This window comes from Lissotriton helveticus, chromosome 2_1 (genome assembly GCF_964261635.1).
Source record: "Lissotriton helveticus chromosome 2_1, aLisHel1.1, whole genome shotgun sequence".
Taxonomy (NCBI): domain Eukaryota; kingdom Metazoa; phylum Chordata; class Amphibia; order Caudata; family Salamandridae; genus Lissotriton; species Lissotriton helveticus.
Window position 1 is genome coordinate 1,604,822,057 of NC_136059.1, and position 15,480 is coordinate 1,604,837,536.

The window sequence follows — 15,480 nt, forward strand, 5'->3', positions numbered from 1 at the left end:
TAAACTTTAACATACTTTACACACGCTTTATTGACAATGTCTCTGGTCTCTTTTGCCCAATTTAGCTCACTATTTACAATTTAATTCCTGCACCCTTATAAGATTTTGTGTTCATCACCCGAACCCAAATGTTGCCAAAAGCGTAGCAGTGCCATGCAAGCTGTTATACCCCATGAGGTGATTCCCAGTTCTAGTCTCGCTGCCTGTACCATTGACGATTTAGACAGAGAGAATAGATTTTTCAGGCTATTTCCCTCTTCCATGTCCCACCGATTTTTGACACTCAAGTAAAGCACCTCTGCACCATACAAAAATTGGGGTGGAACCATTGCAGAATAAGCTTTTAGAAGAGGTCTGTCGGACATTTCACCATAAACATTATTAAATCTTTTTAAGCCCTTCACTGAGGCAGCTGTGCTCAATTTTAGTGCGCCGAGAAACTCTGTTTCTAATGCACTGGGTGTATTACACTATCTTACCTCGCTTAATCTTCTCTGTATTCAAACCGTCACTACCTTCGAAAACGACAACCTTCCTTACACCTGGAAACACGAAACACGCTGTTTACACTCACGTTCTGTTTAAACCTCCGAGAATTTATAGCGCTTGTAATCGCCCATATCTACCTTCAAAGTCACCACTCTGATGCGTACTCCTTACTCGATACGGTGCCAGTCGCCACACTGTTCTCATGAGCAATCTCTCTCCTTATACTATTTGGGCAACTCGACTACTGCCGTTCACTTCTCAAGACTCGAAATGCATCGGGCTTCAACCATCAGCTTGTCACGCTTTGTAAAAATGTCATATAATGGAAAACAGTTCAAATAATGTGTGTTTCTAAATGAAATGCTATAGATGTATTGTTTGATGACTTAAATCAAATCAATATTCATAAAAGTAAAAGATTTGTTTATGGTTAAATTCAAATAATGAAACCAGTAAAGTGTTTTGAAAACTTGTTTCAGAAGATTAATTAATTGTGAATTATTCACATATAGCAACAGTGCGTAGAGGTTGAGTGGCTAGACCACTCAAGGTAGGAAGGTCATTGTTAAGACACGGAGTGTGGACAGACGTGCCACCTCTACAGCACGCTTGTAAATAACAAACAGAACAATCAATTGCGAAAACATTAAATGAGTTCAAATTGAGGTGTGCTTCTTCGAAATCTATCATAATTTTCTTTGTAAACCAATCTCTGTCTGGTTCATGATTACCAGGTCGTCTGCGTAAAGTAAACATGAAATATGTTTCCAACCTTGCTTCGGGCTTGCCCCTTTTGCGTTTCCGAAGTTTAGGGTCAAGTCCGCGATAAACAGGGAAAAGACCAGGAGGGCCAGTACGCACCCCTGCCTTAGACAATTACCCATTTGGATTTTCCACGATAAACTCCCCTCTACATCCAAAATTATTGGGGCCCAGTTTTCCGTATGCAGCGCTCGAATCAAGCTCAGTAGATCCCCCGGGATATTGTACCCTATCAAGGTCGACCACAGCTGCTCCCTGTCCACCAGGTCAAAAGCTGTGCGGAAGTCCACGAAGCAGCAAAACAGACTACCCTTCTACTTGAGCGACTTGCGCGCAATTGCCCAGAGGGCGAAGCAACGGTCCACCGTTAAGTGTCCCTCTTTAAACCCTCTCTGTTCTGGGGGCACAATCTGTTTTTCTTTCGCCCAGTCTTTAAGTAGTCCCAAGATTACTTTGGCGAATACTTTTTCACCTATGTCTAGTAGGTTTATTAGTCTGTAGTTTTTGGGGCATTTCCGTAGCCTTTTTTGTGGATTGGTCTAACGATAGCTCTTTTCCAATTATCTGGCACAATCCCTGTCTCAAGAATCCCCTGGAACATATTCGGAAGGAACTCTGACACCATTCTGGTTTAGTTTTTATAATAACAGCCAGCAAATTATCTGAGCCAGCTGCATGGGTTAAGTTTAGGCTAGATATTATCTTCCTAATGTGGCAGGGGTAAAATGGTCTTTTAACTCTTCCCTCACACCTGGCCATGCTGTTGTACTTATTTTATCTACAGTTGGCCACTTCCCATTGATTTCCTCCAGGTAATCCACACATTTATCCTCTGGAACCGAGCACTGCAGAGACCATAACACTTTACTGGAGCTTTCTTGTACCAGGCGCCAGAAACCTTTCACAATTTTGTCTTCAATTACCTCTATTAAGGATGCCCATCATCTGTCTTTATAAGTTATGTTCTTATTCCTAATGATTGTTTTATATAACTTAGTAACACCCCTGCTAACCATGACTCTTTAACCCCTTCGACGCTGATGACGAGCTCAGCTCGTCATCAGCGACGCCTGTCGTACGCTGATGGCGAGCTGAGCTCGTCATGTAACGCGGGTTTCTGAAAAATGCAGCGCGCAGCGGGAAAACCGCTAGCGCGCATGCGCTTAAGGGTGGTTATAGTGATCACAAAAGGTTCACTTTGGGAGGAGGAAGAGGCACTGAAACTTAGATAAAGTATGAAACAAGTGATCATACTTAAAAACTCAATGACTGGTTAGAAGTCTTGTTTTTAAATAGGCTATGGGCCTGGCTTGGGTATGGTGGCGCTCCATAAAACCCCCAAAATTCGCGGTCAAGGTCACCCCAAACGCCTTCTCATGAGTAAGTGCTCTCAAAGAATCCTCTGAGTTGACAATGTAAAGCTGCCCACACTAGGTACAAAGAGGGTAAAGCTCAGCCGTAGTCAGTGGAAGAGCAAAGGGGGAAGAGAATATGAGATCAAAGAGGGGAAACACAGACAGAAAGTCGGAAAAGAGGAAATGGATGGTGATGGTCTGAAAGAAAAATGCTGGTATGAAAGCAAGATGAATGCTAAAAAAGAAGAGAAATGCTTAGCACAGAATACGAGGGTGGAGTGCTTAACTGAGTTAGAGGAAGAGCAGAGCTAAGGGGAGAGGAAAAAGCAGAGGCTGGGCATGAGGAAAGGGAGAAATAAAAAGTGAATGGTAAAAATGGAGAAGAGGGTTGAGAGAAAAAATTATTTGAGAATGCATCAGCAGATGAGAACAAGGACTAAAAAAGTAACAGTGAGAATTGCTAGGGACGCAAAAGAATGGAGAAGAGGAAAGGGTAGGAAAGGAAAAGTATTGAATGGAGAAAAAAGTGAGGCGAGAGGAAAAGAGAGGAACATATGCTGGACAAGAGAAAAATGAGGACAATATGGTCAGGGGTGTACACAGCTTCAGGTGGGTGGTTGGTGGGTAACCCAAACCTAAATAAATGCATTCTTGGCATGGTAGTTGGGTCAAGGGGCCCTCAGTCAGGTCTGCTATAACTGTGTCGGGTTTCATCGTGGGCCAAGAATAAAAGACAAAACAGTGACCTTTGCTGTAAAAGAGGAGAAAGACAGAGATACACATCTGGTAGCTGAATTTCAAAATGTGTTGTGGCTTCCCTGCTTGCTCAAATTCTGTGATCCTAGGTACATATTTTATTTCAGATTTGCATTAGGATTACATATGAGAGTACACTAAGATACTTGAGTTCAGGATGTGATCTGTAAAAGCACATCTTTTTTATTTTTATTTTTTTTAATATTTTTATTGGCATTTGAGTAATATACATCATCAAAGTATGCACAGTAACAATGTCAACGTTATTCATAACCATTTTATTTATTGAGTTTTGTATAGAGCAAACTCGACCCAAGGGAAATCAGTGCGCTGTACATTGTTGGCAAAGTAAAAGTTGGATGAGTTACATATAGGGTAAGGTAAGGGCGATCCCTAGCCTGGGGAGCTCCTTCATGGAGCTTCCTTACAGTCGGCCATGTTCAAGTCCACAGAATGACCAGAGTTGCAGTGCAGGGCCCCAAAGGGAGTGCCTTCTTAATGTCACACTGAATGTCTCAAGAACTAAAAGACTGGAAGTGTATGGGCCGGTGTTTCAGTGATGGGGGCTAGTTTTGTTACTGGGGCCAGTTTTGCAGCAGTGCTGCAATATCGCCCCCAGTAACAACAACAGCAGTGCACACTTGCACCCCCGCCCTTTCCCGGCTCGGCCGACAAAATTGCCGTGGCTGCTTTGGGTTCACACTCCGGCCTTGTGCTCCATTTACAATAAGAATCTAGGATACGATTATGCTTACATGACTGCTTTAGGGTTTACACGAAGGGCCTCAAAGCTATTCACAAACTGCATTTTGTAGTACTACAATAGCTGTACAAACATACTACAAAATGCAGTTCAAAAACTGCACTTCTAAATTGCTACTGTGTTCTTTGCAGTAGTACTCTAGAAGAGTAGTTTATGAATGGCATTTTGTAGTACTAGAAAATGCAGTTTGCGAATAGCCCTCAGGCCCTTCAATTTGGTGAAACCTGTAAGTTACACTTTTAGAAAAAATTTCCACCAAGACTTTGTGACTAGTAAAATAATTGTAAACTTACTCAAAAGTGTAAGTTACCTTCATGTTTCAGGCCCAAATAGCGACTGCTTTAGCAAAACAAAATATTAAATCTGCACCCAAAGATGTACTTTTTAAAGGGGTGCAAATATACTTCTTTTTGGAATTCACAATCATTGGTAGTAATAGGCTTGGAAAGCTGAGCTATTCTCAGGTTTCTAGGCATACTACTGTCAATCAAACACCCAAAGGTGATGGGATGAATGCTTACTAATAGTCTAACCATCTGCAATCACTTGGGGTAGCTTTTCAACCCATAGCTTTTCACCCTCTGTGCCACTCTAGACAGAGGCCCACCTAACGCCAATCAGTACTGGCCCTGTTTCTCTTGGATACAGCCTATCCTGAACCTTGGTCATCTCAACCTTCCGCCCTGCAGCCCATTGTTTTTGTGTTGGGAAATTTGAGATTCACCCCCCTGAATCTTGTTGACTAAGCAACACTCCTGGATATGGTGAGAGGAAAAACAGAGAGAAGGGATCATAAAATTGAGGAAAAGAGAGCAGAGGGAAGGAGATGAACAGAAGAGAGAAGAATAAGACTGATGGGAAGATACGAGGGGAGGTGGAATAATGAAAACTGCAGAAAAGAGAGTTTGGAAGATGGCTTGAGAAATAATTTGCTTTACCATGTATTTCTACAAAAAATAACCCCCAGTTCTAAGTAGGCAAAGGTTGCGATCCACGAATGTTTGTCACTTATATTTGGGTACCCAGGCCCATTTGGTGTCCCTGTCCAACACTAATGATTCCCTGGCTCAAGGCGTTTACTTATTGAGTCGGGATGCAACTGTTGTTGGCTACTTCGTGGTATATAAATATTTGCCATGTGTGAAATGTATACATTCTACAAACCTGAATGTGTTCTCTTGTAACCGGCTTTGACTACAAAGTCTAAGATAATCAAGTGGACAGGTTTTATATTTACACGCTATACCTCGAACGCATCGTGCTTCGGAACTTTATCTGTTGATGCAAGAGGTATCTATTCAAAACTAATGACCCTTAGCCCAGGAGCACAGGTAAGCAACTGCCATGCATCTTAATGTACATTTAATCTTATAACACACAAGTTCTACACACATCTATCCGACAGTCGCACAGTTTAAGGTGTCTGCAGGAGATATGAATTCATTACTGATTTGGCTACTGACCAAGATGTCAATTTCTTTTTTTTTTTCAATCATGCTAAGTATAACAACAAAACAATATTAGATTTCTTTCTCCCCAGTATCCTTCATAGTGACAACTAATAGGCAGCTTTTTAATTAAGCGTGGCTTTAAGATAACAAACGTCAGTGACATGACAGATTTGAAATTCCACAAGCTGGCAAAAAATTGCATACATTAAAGACCTCTGTCATTGACATTTCTCAGTGAGGTTTGCCCTGCCTTGAAGAGTTAGAGTACGGTACCATACACTGTTATCACACAGGTACTACCAAAACACTAAGCATCTTCAAAAGCTTCAGCTTGACTAGAGAGATGCAGGGATGCATCAGTCGCGACCCGTGCCGGTAAGAGCGTTGAGCGGTGGGGCCGGGTTAGGAGGGATTCGACAGATGACCAAGAGGGAAAATTAAATAAATAATTATTTTTCCCTTGTGGTTGTCTGTCGAACCCCACCCTGCCCCACCGCCCTACTGTTCTTACTTGCACGTGCCGTGGATGAAATGCATTCAATAAATGTGATGACTCTCAAATACTGTGTCGGATAACATACTGGCATAAGGCAGAAATGGAGGCTAGCATTGATTTTGATGAAACAAACACAGGACATACGCCGTGCCCTCGATCTCAAACAATCATTTAAAACAAGGAAAGGTTTGTGATTGGATTTCACATTGCAACCATTCCTTGTGGTGGGGCCTTCCCTCATCTTCCGCATCCTTTCACTCCAAGAACCGGAAATACCATAAACAAGCAGAACAACACCATGACATGTGCTGTTTCATGAATGTAGCAGTGCTTAATTTGAGCCAGTGGTCACAGAAAAAGCCCCTGGTACTTTGGGGACCAGCACTTATTTTTCCTCATCACACTTTGACCCTGAGCAAGAGAGTGAAAAACACACAAGAGGAACAGGAGAAGGAAGAGAAACCCTGAAAAACTGTGACAAATATCGAGAGCAGGGACCCGCAAGAGTGAAATAAAGGAGCCAAGAGTGCCTGGTGTTGAATTAAAGAGGCATGAGATAGTTTCAAGACTACACAGCCTTTGCATATGCAAACCGACTTTCAACAGTACCAGACTTGTGATTCTGAGCAGAAAGTCATACCCGGGAACTAACAGCTAGAGCGGTCGACCTCGAAACTGGGGAACCGAATTCAAGTGACACTCAACATCCTGTGATTCTGGGCAAATCACTTAAACTCCCTGTGCCTAACAAAATGAATGTGTCCGTCTGTAACACAACAGGGGCCGTATTAAGTATTGGCATTGTTTGCGCCTGGTGCTTGTTTCAAAAGGTGCGCCCGGAGCAAAAAATGCCAGTCCGCCCTATTATGAAATATGTGCTGCACCCAGGGCAGTACATTCATGTGAACATCGCAGGCGGCACCCGCCTGCACTTTCAAAGGGGATTAGCTATCCCCTTGGAGGTGAGTGCAGTCAGTGACTGCACCCGCCTGCAAGGGGATGTCTGGAGGGTCTTTACCCCTTGCACAGGGCTGCTCTCAGGGGGTGCACAAGTGTGCCTCTTGAGGGCTTCTTTGACTCTGCGCCAGTGTCTGTAATATGGTGCGGGCGCAGAGTCAAAGGAATTTCCTCATATGCATAGGGCACGCCCCTATGCAATTGAGGGAACACCCTCTGAAGGCGGTGCATTAAGTGTGCCAGCGCTATCGGTATTATAGAACGGAACGCACAAGCGTCTGCACCCCCTTCTATAATACCAACGTGCCCTGGGGGCAGCTTCTGTGCTACGGCCCCTGCTCTTGTAAAGCGGCCTAATACCTTCGGGTCGAGCTCACGCTATAAAAACTAAAAAAACAAAAAAGTTTAACAAATTGAGCCCTTACATTTTTTATTAGTCTCTTCAATTTGGAGTGGAGTGGAGTGGAGTGGAGTGGTGTGGCTCACTGGTTAGAGGCGGCAGACCCGGAAGCAGAAGACGGCCCGAGATCAGGGTTCTATCCCTGACGGGGCAGGGTCGTGGACCAGGGTCAGCGGACTCGATAATTCTCGCCTCGGTGCCTACTCTAACCAGAGATCACACTCTGCAACTCTGGGCATTAGCTTGCCTCATCTCCACAACGGCCCCCCACATACGCTGGGGATGCCTGGTTTCACCTTGGAGATACCCAGTAGAGACCATCTCACAGGGAAAGCCAGGACGGGTTCCCCAGCGGTCTACAGCGCAGAGATACTCCTTCGGGAGTCGATTCTAGCGCTTTAGAAACCCACAATTAATTAATTAATTTTGGGGGCATGGTCACCTCTCTTTGATCTTCTCTATATAACCTTTACTATTCACTCTTGCTGCCATGCACTCTGGCACCTAAAGGCTGGTACCTTGTGATACAGCTCAATGATCGGTAAGTCTCCAAACCTCCGGAGGTATTATAGCCACAGTCTCAAACGATACTGGCTATAAACTGCATGCAAAGCTTTATGCGGAGCGCTCTGGGTAAATAAAAGTGCAAAGCAAGTGGCTAAATTATTATTACGCCTAACGCAAAGCGTTCCCCCGGGGGAGCAGGCACAGCACTTGAGCGCAGCGCCGAATATTTATTCATGACTTCTGCCCATATCATTAAATCAGATTTCCTCTGGGCGCGAGCTTTAGAGTTTGAGAAATAAAATGTCATTTGTGAGTGACTGTCGCCAGTTTAATCTCCCACTAGAATGGCGAGAGAATGCCCGTCATCAGATTCAGGCATTATCTGTGATTACTTCGTGTATCTACAGATGCTCGAGACAGGCCGCGACAAAGGCAGAGGCAGGGAGCTATCTGGGATGCGCAGTTATTGTTCACAGCCGGTCACGCCGGCCGCCATGTTTCATGTTTTTTCAAGCAGATCAAAAGGGCAGAGTGGAAGGGAAATGATGCTGAAATGGGGTGAAGGGGGGCAGGATATAACCAGATTTACGATTATACAAAAGGTACTTTATGTCTTATAATACAAAATACTGGAGTCAAGGTAAGTGTGAGGCTTCAGTGAGCCACAGGCACTGAGAAGTGGGGAGCTATTCCACAAAGTATAAATGTATTGTACAGGTATGGAAAATCTCTCACCACTGGAGGTTACGGTATCCACCATCTTGTATTTTTCTACACCATTTTTCTCATTTTTAAAAATATTTTTCTCATTTACTCCTAAATTTGAATTCTAATTGCCTCTCAGTCTTAAACAATACATTGCACCCACAGCTAACCCACATGGGGCAGATGTTTTAACTCAGTCGGCAAGAGAACACCTTAACCTGGCTTCTTTTATTGCAAGGGACAAAGGAAGATGAGAGCATCTGAACCTGGTAGAGTTAGAAGGAAACTCGCTGCTAGTGGCTAAAACAAGTGGCGTGTGATCAAGTCTGCTTCGAGGTCTAAGGAATGATGGCATAGGGGGCTGTTAAATTTGCCAGACAAGGACAAACATTCCACACTAAAGATGATAAACTCCAATAGACCGAACTCTGCATTTCAACGAGGAAAAGAAGAAATTGTTTGATACAATGTTCTCTCCATGGCACAAAGTATTTACAAGATACTTCTTGTAAGTCTGTTTCCTGTACATTGTGCTTACTCAATGCAAAAGTGATATCAAAAGAGTAAAATAAATCAAAGTTTCAATGTATATAAGTGAAATGATATTTATGGACATCTTATAACATTCTAAGAAAATTAATACAGGGTTCTTTTGTATGCAATGAAGTACACGCCTGTAGAGTGTGTGTTTCAAGAGCAGGTTTATGCTATTAGTAGCAGAAGTATTTCTATCATTACTGATATTACTATTATTATTGTTAGTAGTAGTAGTAGCTGTTGTAGAAGAAGTAGTAAGTACTAGTACCAGTAGTAGCAGTAGTAATAGTAATTGTAACAGTATTGGAAGTAGTAGTAGTACAAATGTGGTAGTGATTGTACCAGTAGTAAAACTACTATTAGTAGAAGTAGAGATGAGCTTCAGTAGACTAGAGATATATTATTAGACATAGCAGAAATGGAAAGTTACAGGCCAGCATTACGAGAACACGCCTCTGAGAAATATGTAGATAAGGTAGCACAGAGGCACAGGATAGGTGGGAGATTAGGCCCTGCAGAGCAGTAGACATGTAGGGAGTAGAGCATTGCTAAACATCAAAAAGACAAGCCAAGGACAACCGGTAGTACAAGTGGTAGTGTAAAAGCGTAATCAAAATAACACATGCACATGCATCGCATTTCATAAACACGTGATTAGCTTTTTTGCAGAAAGCATTACTTTTGATATAAGGTTGCGCTTAAGCAAATGCATTATTGCATATGCAAATGTATCATGTATTTACTCTTAAAAATGTATAAAAGAAATTGGCCGCCCATTGTAAGTTGAAGCTCAGATTCCAGTTCCACTGAACTGTCCTACCTTCTGTGTGCACTATTAAACTTTAGACTATATTGCCAAAAGAAGTTGTGTCATCCTTTCCTTTCATCCGGCAACATACTAGACCTGCCTAAGGAAACAATAAGTTCATCCCTGGCACACTGTGTACATGTAGGACCCGATTATGTGTTTAGTGGTTCAGCAGCGGAAGCGCCCTGCCGCTGCACTGCCAAACCCGTGTAAGAACCACCCGCCATATTATGACTTTTTTAGTCACTGGCAGGCGGTTACTTTGGCGTTCCCTTTGCGGAGCCTATAAAATAGGCACTGCAATGGGAACGTTAAAGGAAGTACCAGCATGACATGTACTGTGAAGTCCACACCGTGCTGGAACTGGGGGTGCATGCACGCAGGGGAGCACATGTTGTGCCTCCATGTGTGCATCCACATGGAGTGAGGCACAAGTGGGCGCTGTAGGGCCCCCTTTCGTTCCTCCCTGCCACTGTTTTTATGGAGGAAAGACCTCCATAAAATCAGTGGCGGTGAGGAAAGTCGTAATGTGCTTGGTGGGACCGCAGCGGTCCTGCCATGCTTTTTACTGCCTCGAGCCCGCCGTGCCACCGCCAGGGAACAGCAGTTCCCTGGCAGAGTAGGCAGTCCCAGAGCAGCACAAATTCCAAGGTCGTATTGTGATGGTTGGAAGACCACCACCGCCGCCTCACCATGAGTCTGGCGGTCCGAGGACCGCCAGACTCGTAATTGGGCCCTAAGAGAGGCTCCTAATGAGTGTTATCAGGAAAGAAGTATCAAGACTTCAAAGTCACATTTGGGAGCTGAAGGATTATTCAACTGTGTGCTCTTGTGCAGGTTGGGTTCTTTGATTTCAGTGGGGTTCAGCTCCATTCTAAGTGTCCCATGTGCCAAGATGCAAAAATAAATATAATATGTGTATGAAATATGGAAATTGCATGTTTAACATAATCAACTCTGACACTGCTAGAGAAGATATCACATCAGCTAAGAAAGAGCAGTTAGTTAATTGGAGATAGCACTGACTGATAGGCATTACGTGGATTCAGACAGCGTGGATTAGGGATGTCTTTATGTGGGAATGGGTATTTGAATCACTTACAAAGCTGATTATACAAACAAGGTGGTGAGACAGATTAAAGAGTTAAACCTTCACTGTTGAGGTCTGTCTGTAACCTGCTGGTCTTAGCTTTAAATCATGACAGAGCTGGCTCACTCTTTCATCCTTCTGTGGTCGAGACAGCTGTGTAGCAGGGAAACAGTGATGCCAGTAGCGCAACGAAACAGCAACAGCAGCAGTCGAGCTACAAAAACACACTTTAACATTTAGTACAAGACATACTAAGAACAAGTTTGATGAAACCAACAAGAAACGTAGGTATCTGGAAGCAGGGCATGTGTTACTGCCTTTTTGTACTAGATTACAACTCCTCTGGTAATATTTGTTTTTAATGTCAATGGTCACATGCTTTTAATTGCATTTTATTATTTTAAATTCAATAACTTTTTTACGCTATCACTATTTATGTACTATTGTATAGTGTATTTCATTAAGGAAGACTGCTGCCTATACATTTTGAGAACGATCTCTATTTTATCGAATATTACTATAACTTTTTCAGAACTGGTTATGTAACAGACTCTAATGACAGAACTGTGTTTCAAAGGGGAAATCGATTTTTTGTTAACTTTAGAGGATCCAACCTACTAACATTCTAACATGTCTGTAAAACATGGGTAATCCGACTGAAGCTCTATTAGGGCTTTTATTGCATTTTATAAACCGTTTTTATTCCTCGGAGGTGTTTTCACTTAAATTTGTTTGAATTGGCCTTCGTCTACATCTCCCTGACAGAATTTTCCTGAAAAGGCCGGGTAATAAAACCCCGTCTTCATTCACGTATGTGCTCAATCAGATGAAATGGAGTTCCAGCTTTCTGCGCCACAATTAAATAAAGATTGGGCTGAATCTGTAAAACTTATAACGCCAGTCATCGGTAATGGTAGACATTATAAGTAAAGTAAAAAAAAGTTCTATTAATTCCCTCGACACTTTTCCATCTGAGACTATCAAGGAATCCAGGAGGGTGCGCTTATTTCTTTTTTTGTTTTTTTTGTTTAAGAGCTTTATTAAAGAATTTAAAGACATAGGTACAATATAAGTCAATGCGTTTAGAACAGGAAGCATTAATATGCAACTGAATTTATAATTTGGCTGAATAACTAATACTATAGAAACTAAGACAAAGGAAAACAATGCCAGAAAAGGGAAAGCAGAAAGAAAAATATGCACCGGAAAATGAAACAGCATTTGACATTTTATGGTTTTAAGGAAAGAAAAGGATTAAATAATGGAATGAAAGAAAAACAAAAAGAAGTAAATAGAAAGAGAAGAAAGAAAAAGAAGGAAAGAAAAGAAAGAACAAGAAAGAGAAAGAGAGAAGCGCGCGCTTATTTCTTCCGAGTACCAGGACGTGTCCTCGGCAGCCACCGTAGACCGTCACTCCGGGGAGGTCAGCCCGAGCTGACAGGAGGCCGGCCTCCACGAGAGGTTCTCCATCTCCAATGACACAAAGAATGATTGATCCTCGGGCCCCGGCGTGCCCTAAAATCAACTGGAAGGACACTACATCACTTCAAGGTAATAATCGTGATTTATTGCCTCTTGAGTTGATTTTAGAGTATCCCTGGGATTTCACTACCCTAAGCTATCAGTCTGTTCTAGTGTTGCACGGAGACCCACCTCACCAGCCATCTTTCTGCAGAGGTGGGATACCGTCTAATGATAACCATGGCAACAGGGGCCATTTGTAGATATTTAAAATAATGCTTCACGGGTGATGTTTTATAAACGATTGTTTTTTGGTGCAGTGAAAATTCTGAATGATGGGTCTTTCTGGGATCGAAGCCTACAATTCTTAAATTCAATTACAACCCTGACCCCTGGTGTACAGTTTGTTTTACGGTTTTTATTTCACTCTGTGTGTTGTAGCGCTAACGTGCCATATTATGGCTATTTAAAATCACTCTGAGACATTCAGTTTACCAACAGCTGCGTATTTTCTAAGGAAGCCAATCACATGGGTGAGGAGAGAAGGGAAGAAGTGGGAAAGTGCGAAGGAACTGCACAAGATTTCAGTTCCCTGTATACTAAAATATTTTTGGAAATACTGAGCGGCTTCACTTTAAATAAGGTTTTGAGAAAGGCCCTTAGTAAATATTGTAATTTGTTTTATTGTAACTGTTCCTTTTCTGGAGATCACCATGCAGCATGGTCTGTCCGCTTTTGGTAGCTAACAATTTATAATGCTTCTTAACTAGGGTATATTTTTCAAAATGACTTCAAAGAATCCAAAATATGTCAGTGATTAGAAATTGAATATTCTTCATTGCTCCTCAGTAAACAATATATATTGTCATTGGTATTTCTAATATACCGTAATACACTATTTTTCAAAGTGAACAACTATCAGCAGGTACCAGCCGCGGCCGGTGAGGTAGGGTGGGGGAGTCGACAGATGATGGAATAGGTCAAATTAAATAAATAAATAAAACCTAGTTTGTTGTCTTACGACTTCCACCCCACCCCCACCCCCGAAGGCGCCCCGCCCGCCCTGCTCCACCGCCTAATCGCACTAACCTGCACCGACTGGCAGATACATTTTTCACTCGACACCCAAAAATGTTTCGATAGTTGTTTTGTGTTGGACATTTTTTTTAGGTGTTCCATACCCCTGATGAGGTTGGAATGTGCTACGGTTCATCAGTTATCGTGGTCGGAGCGGTGATGGGTGTATTATTTCCTTTATTTACATGTTGGTTGACGTGTGTGAGGGACACAGCCTTACTCCAAACATTGCCACATATATTGGACTGCATATGCATGAAGTGTTGCAGGGAGGGTGAGAAGAGATGCACATGTGCTCATCTATTAACCAGTGTGCATAGATTGTATTCTGCAACCTGTGTTTATAGGGAAGAGTCAAATCTTTAAGGCTTTCTAGAATTGATGGTGATTACCAATGTTCCTTATTCAAGCAGCCACTGAATTTCAGAGTTTGGTTGTCCAAATTGCTTTTAATTCTTCAATAAAACTATGATGAATTGCCTACCTGTCTACTGATACAACGCAAGGTACTAATATTGTACAGAAATATTAGTGCAAGAGAAATTGGGGGTAGTTTTAACGTAGATGCCAAATTTGGACAGGCATGCTGGTCAGGGAGTGCAAGGTGCCTTCAACATAGATGCAAAATGTGAGCCAGATATTTTAGAGTAATAGATGTGTCAGGACCCTTTAATCATCGCTGACAACTGTGCAAAGATATTCTTGTGAGAAACATTTTTGGGTCCATTCATCAATGATGTCAACTGTGCACAGAAATTTAATGTAAGAGATGTGTAGGGTGGTCCCCTTCAAAGTGTGCAAATACTATTTACGTGTAAGAGATGTGAGGGTTCCCTCCAGTGGCAGCTGGTAGCGAATGGGGGATTGAAAAGTATAAATAAAAACCCATTTACCTTTTTTCGCCGCCTCTCCTGGGTCTCCGCTTTGCTTCTCTTCCTGACTCCAGTCTGGAAGAAGCTGCAGGGAGCACTCTGGCACACAGGCTCCCCTGAGCCAATCACAACGCTGCAATGCAGTAGTGTGATTGGTGCTCAGATGGGGACAGGGAGCCTTTGTATATTCCCCACCAGGCTGAGCATTAGAGCCTGGAGAGGAATATGCAAAGTGCACATGACTGTTTGGACTGTCCAAGACGGCCGGCCAAGCAGTCATGTGCACTTAAATGTGCACAAACCACTCATCACTGAGATACCAGCTCCAAAATAGCAAAAAATAAAATAATAACATCTCTAACAGCAGTAGGGTGACACTCCTTTGCCTTAGCAATTTGCCTATATTTCCTCGCCAAACCGCCGTCGGCGGGATTTTGGAAGTGGTTAGAGTGTCCAGGATATATATATATTAAGGATTAATACTCTGCCCAACACCGAGGAGAAACCCAATGAAACTTCAAAAGTGAAAGATAGTGCAGGTGGGCAACCGAGGCTTATCACAGCGTACAGCCACCAACACAAGCAATTGCCGAGGATCTTTCGCAAAAACTGGCCAATAGTCATGGGGGATCACGTGATTGGCAAGACTTTGGCTGGCCATCCAGCCATAACTTATAGTCATGCCAGGTCAATGGGCGACATGCTTGTCAAGAGCAGTGCGGAGGTGGCGAGCAAGAATAACTGGCTCCTGCAAAGTAAGGGCTTCTTAAAGTGTGCCACTTGCAAGGCTTGCACCATGGGGAAGAATAAAACAACTTTTACATCCCCATTTAGCGAGGTTCCAAATCTGATTAGCAAAAAATTGACATGCAAATCAGATTTCGTCGTGTATGTGCTGGAGTGTGCGTGTGGGCTACGGTACGTGGGTAGTACCAAGCTACAGGGCCACAAACGCATACTCCAGCACATGCGGGCGGACATCAATAAGGATGAA

The 15,480-nt window shown here is 42.8% G+C and overlaps 1 protein-coding gene and 1 long non-coding RNA gene across 10 annotated transcripts in view; one reads left to right on the forward strand and one right to left on the reverse strand.

Annotated features, from left to right (window-relative positions):
* ADGRL3 (adhesion G protein-coupled receptor L3) overlaps positions 1-15,480 on the reverse strand; it is a 777,598-nt gene that overhangs the window by 723,173 nt on the left and 38,945 nt on the right. The window lies entirely within an intron of this gene.
* Positions 12,513-15,480, forward strand: part of LOC144818801 (uncharacterized) — a 136,119-nt gene continuing 133,151 nt past the window's right edge. The window contains exon 1 of the long non-coding RNA XR_013607162.1: positions 12,513-12,627. This is a non-coding gene — a long non-coding RNA (uncharacterized LOC144818801). The remainder of the gene's footprint in view (positions 12,628-15,480) is intronic.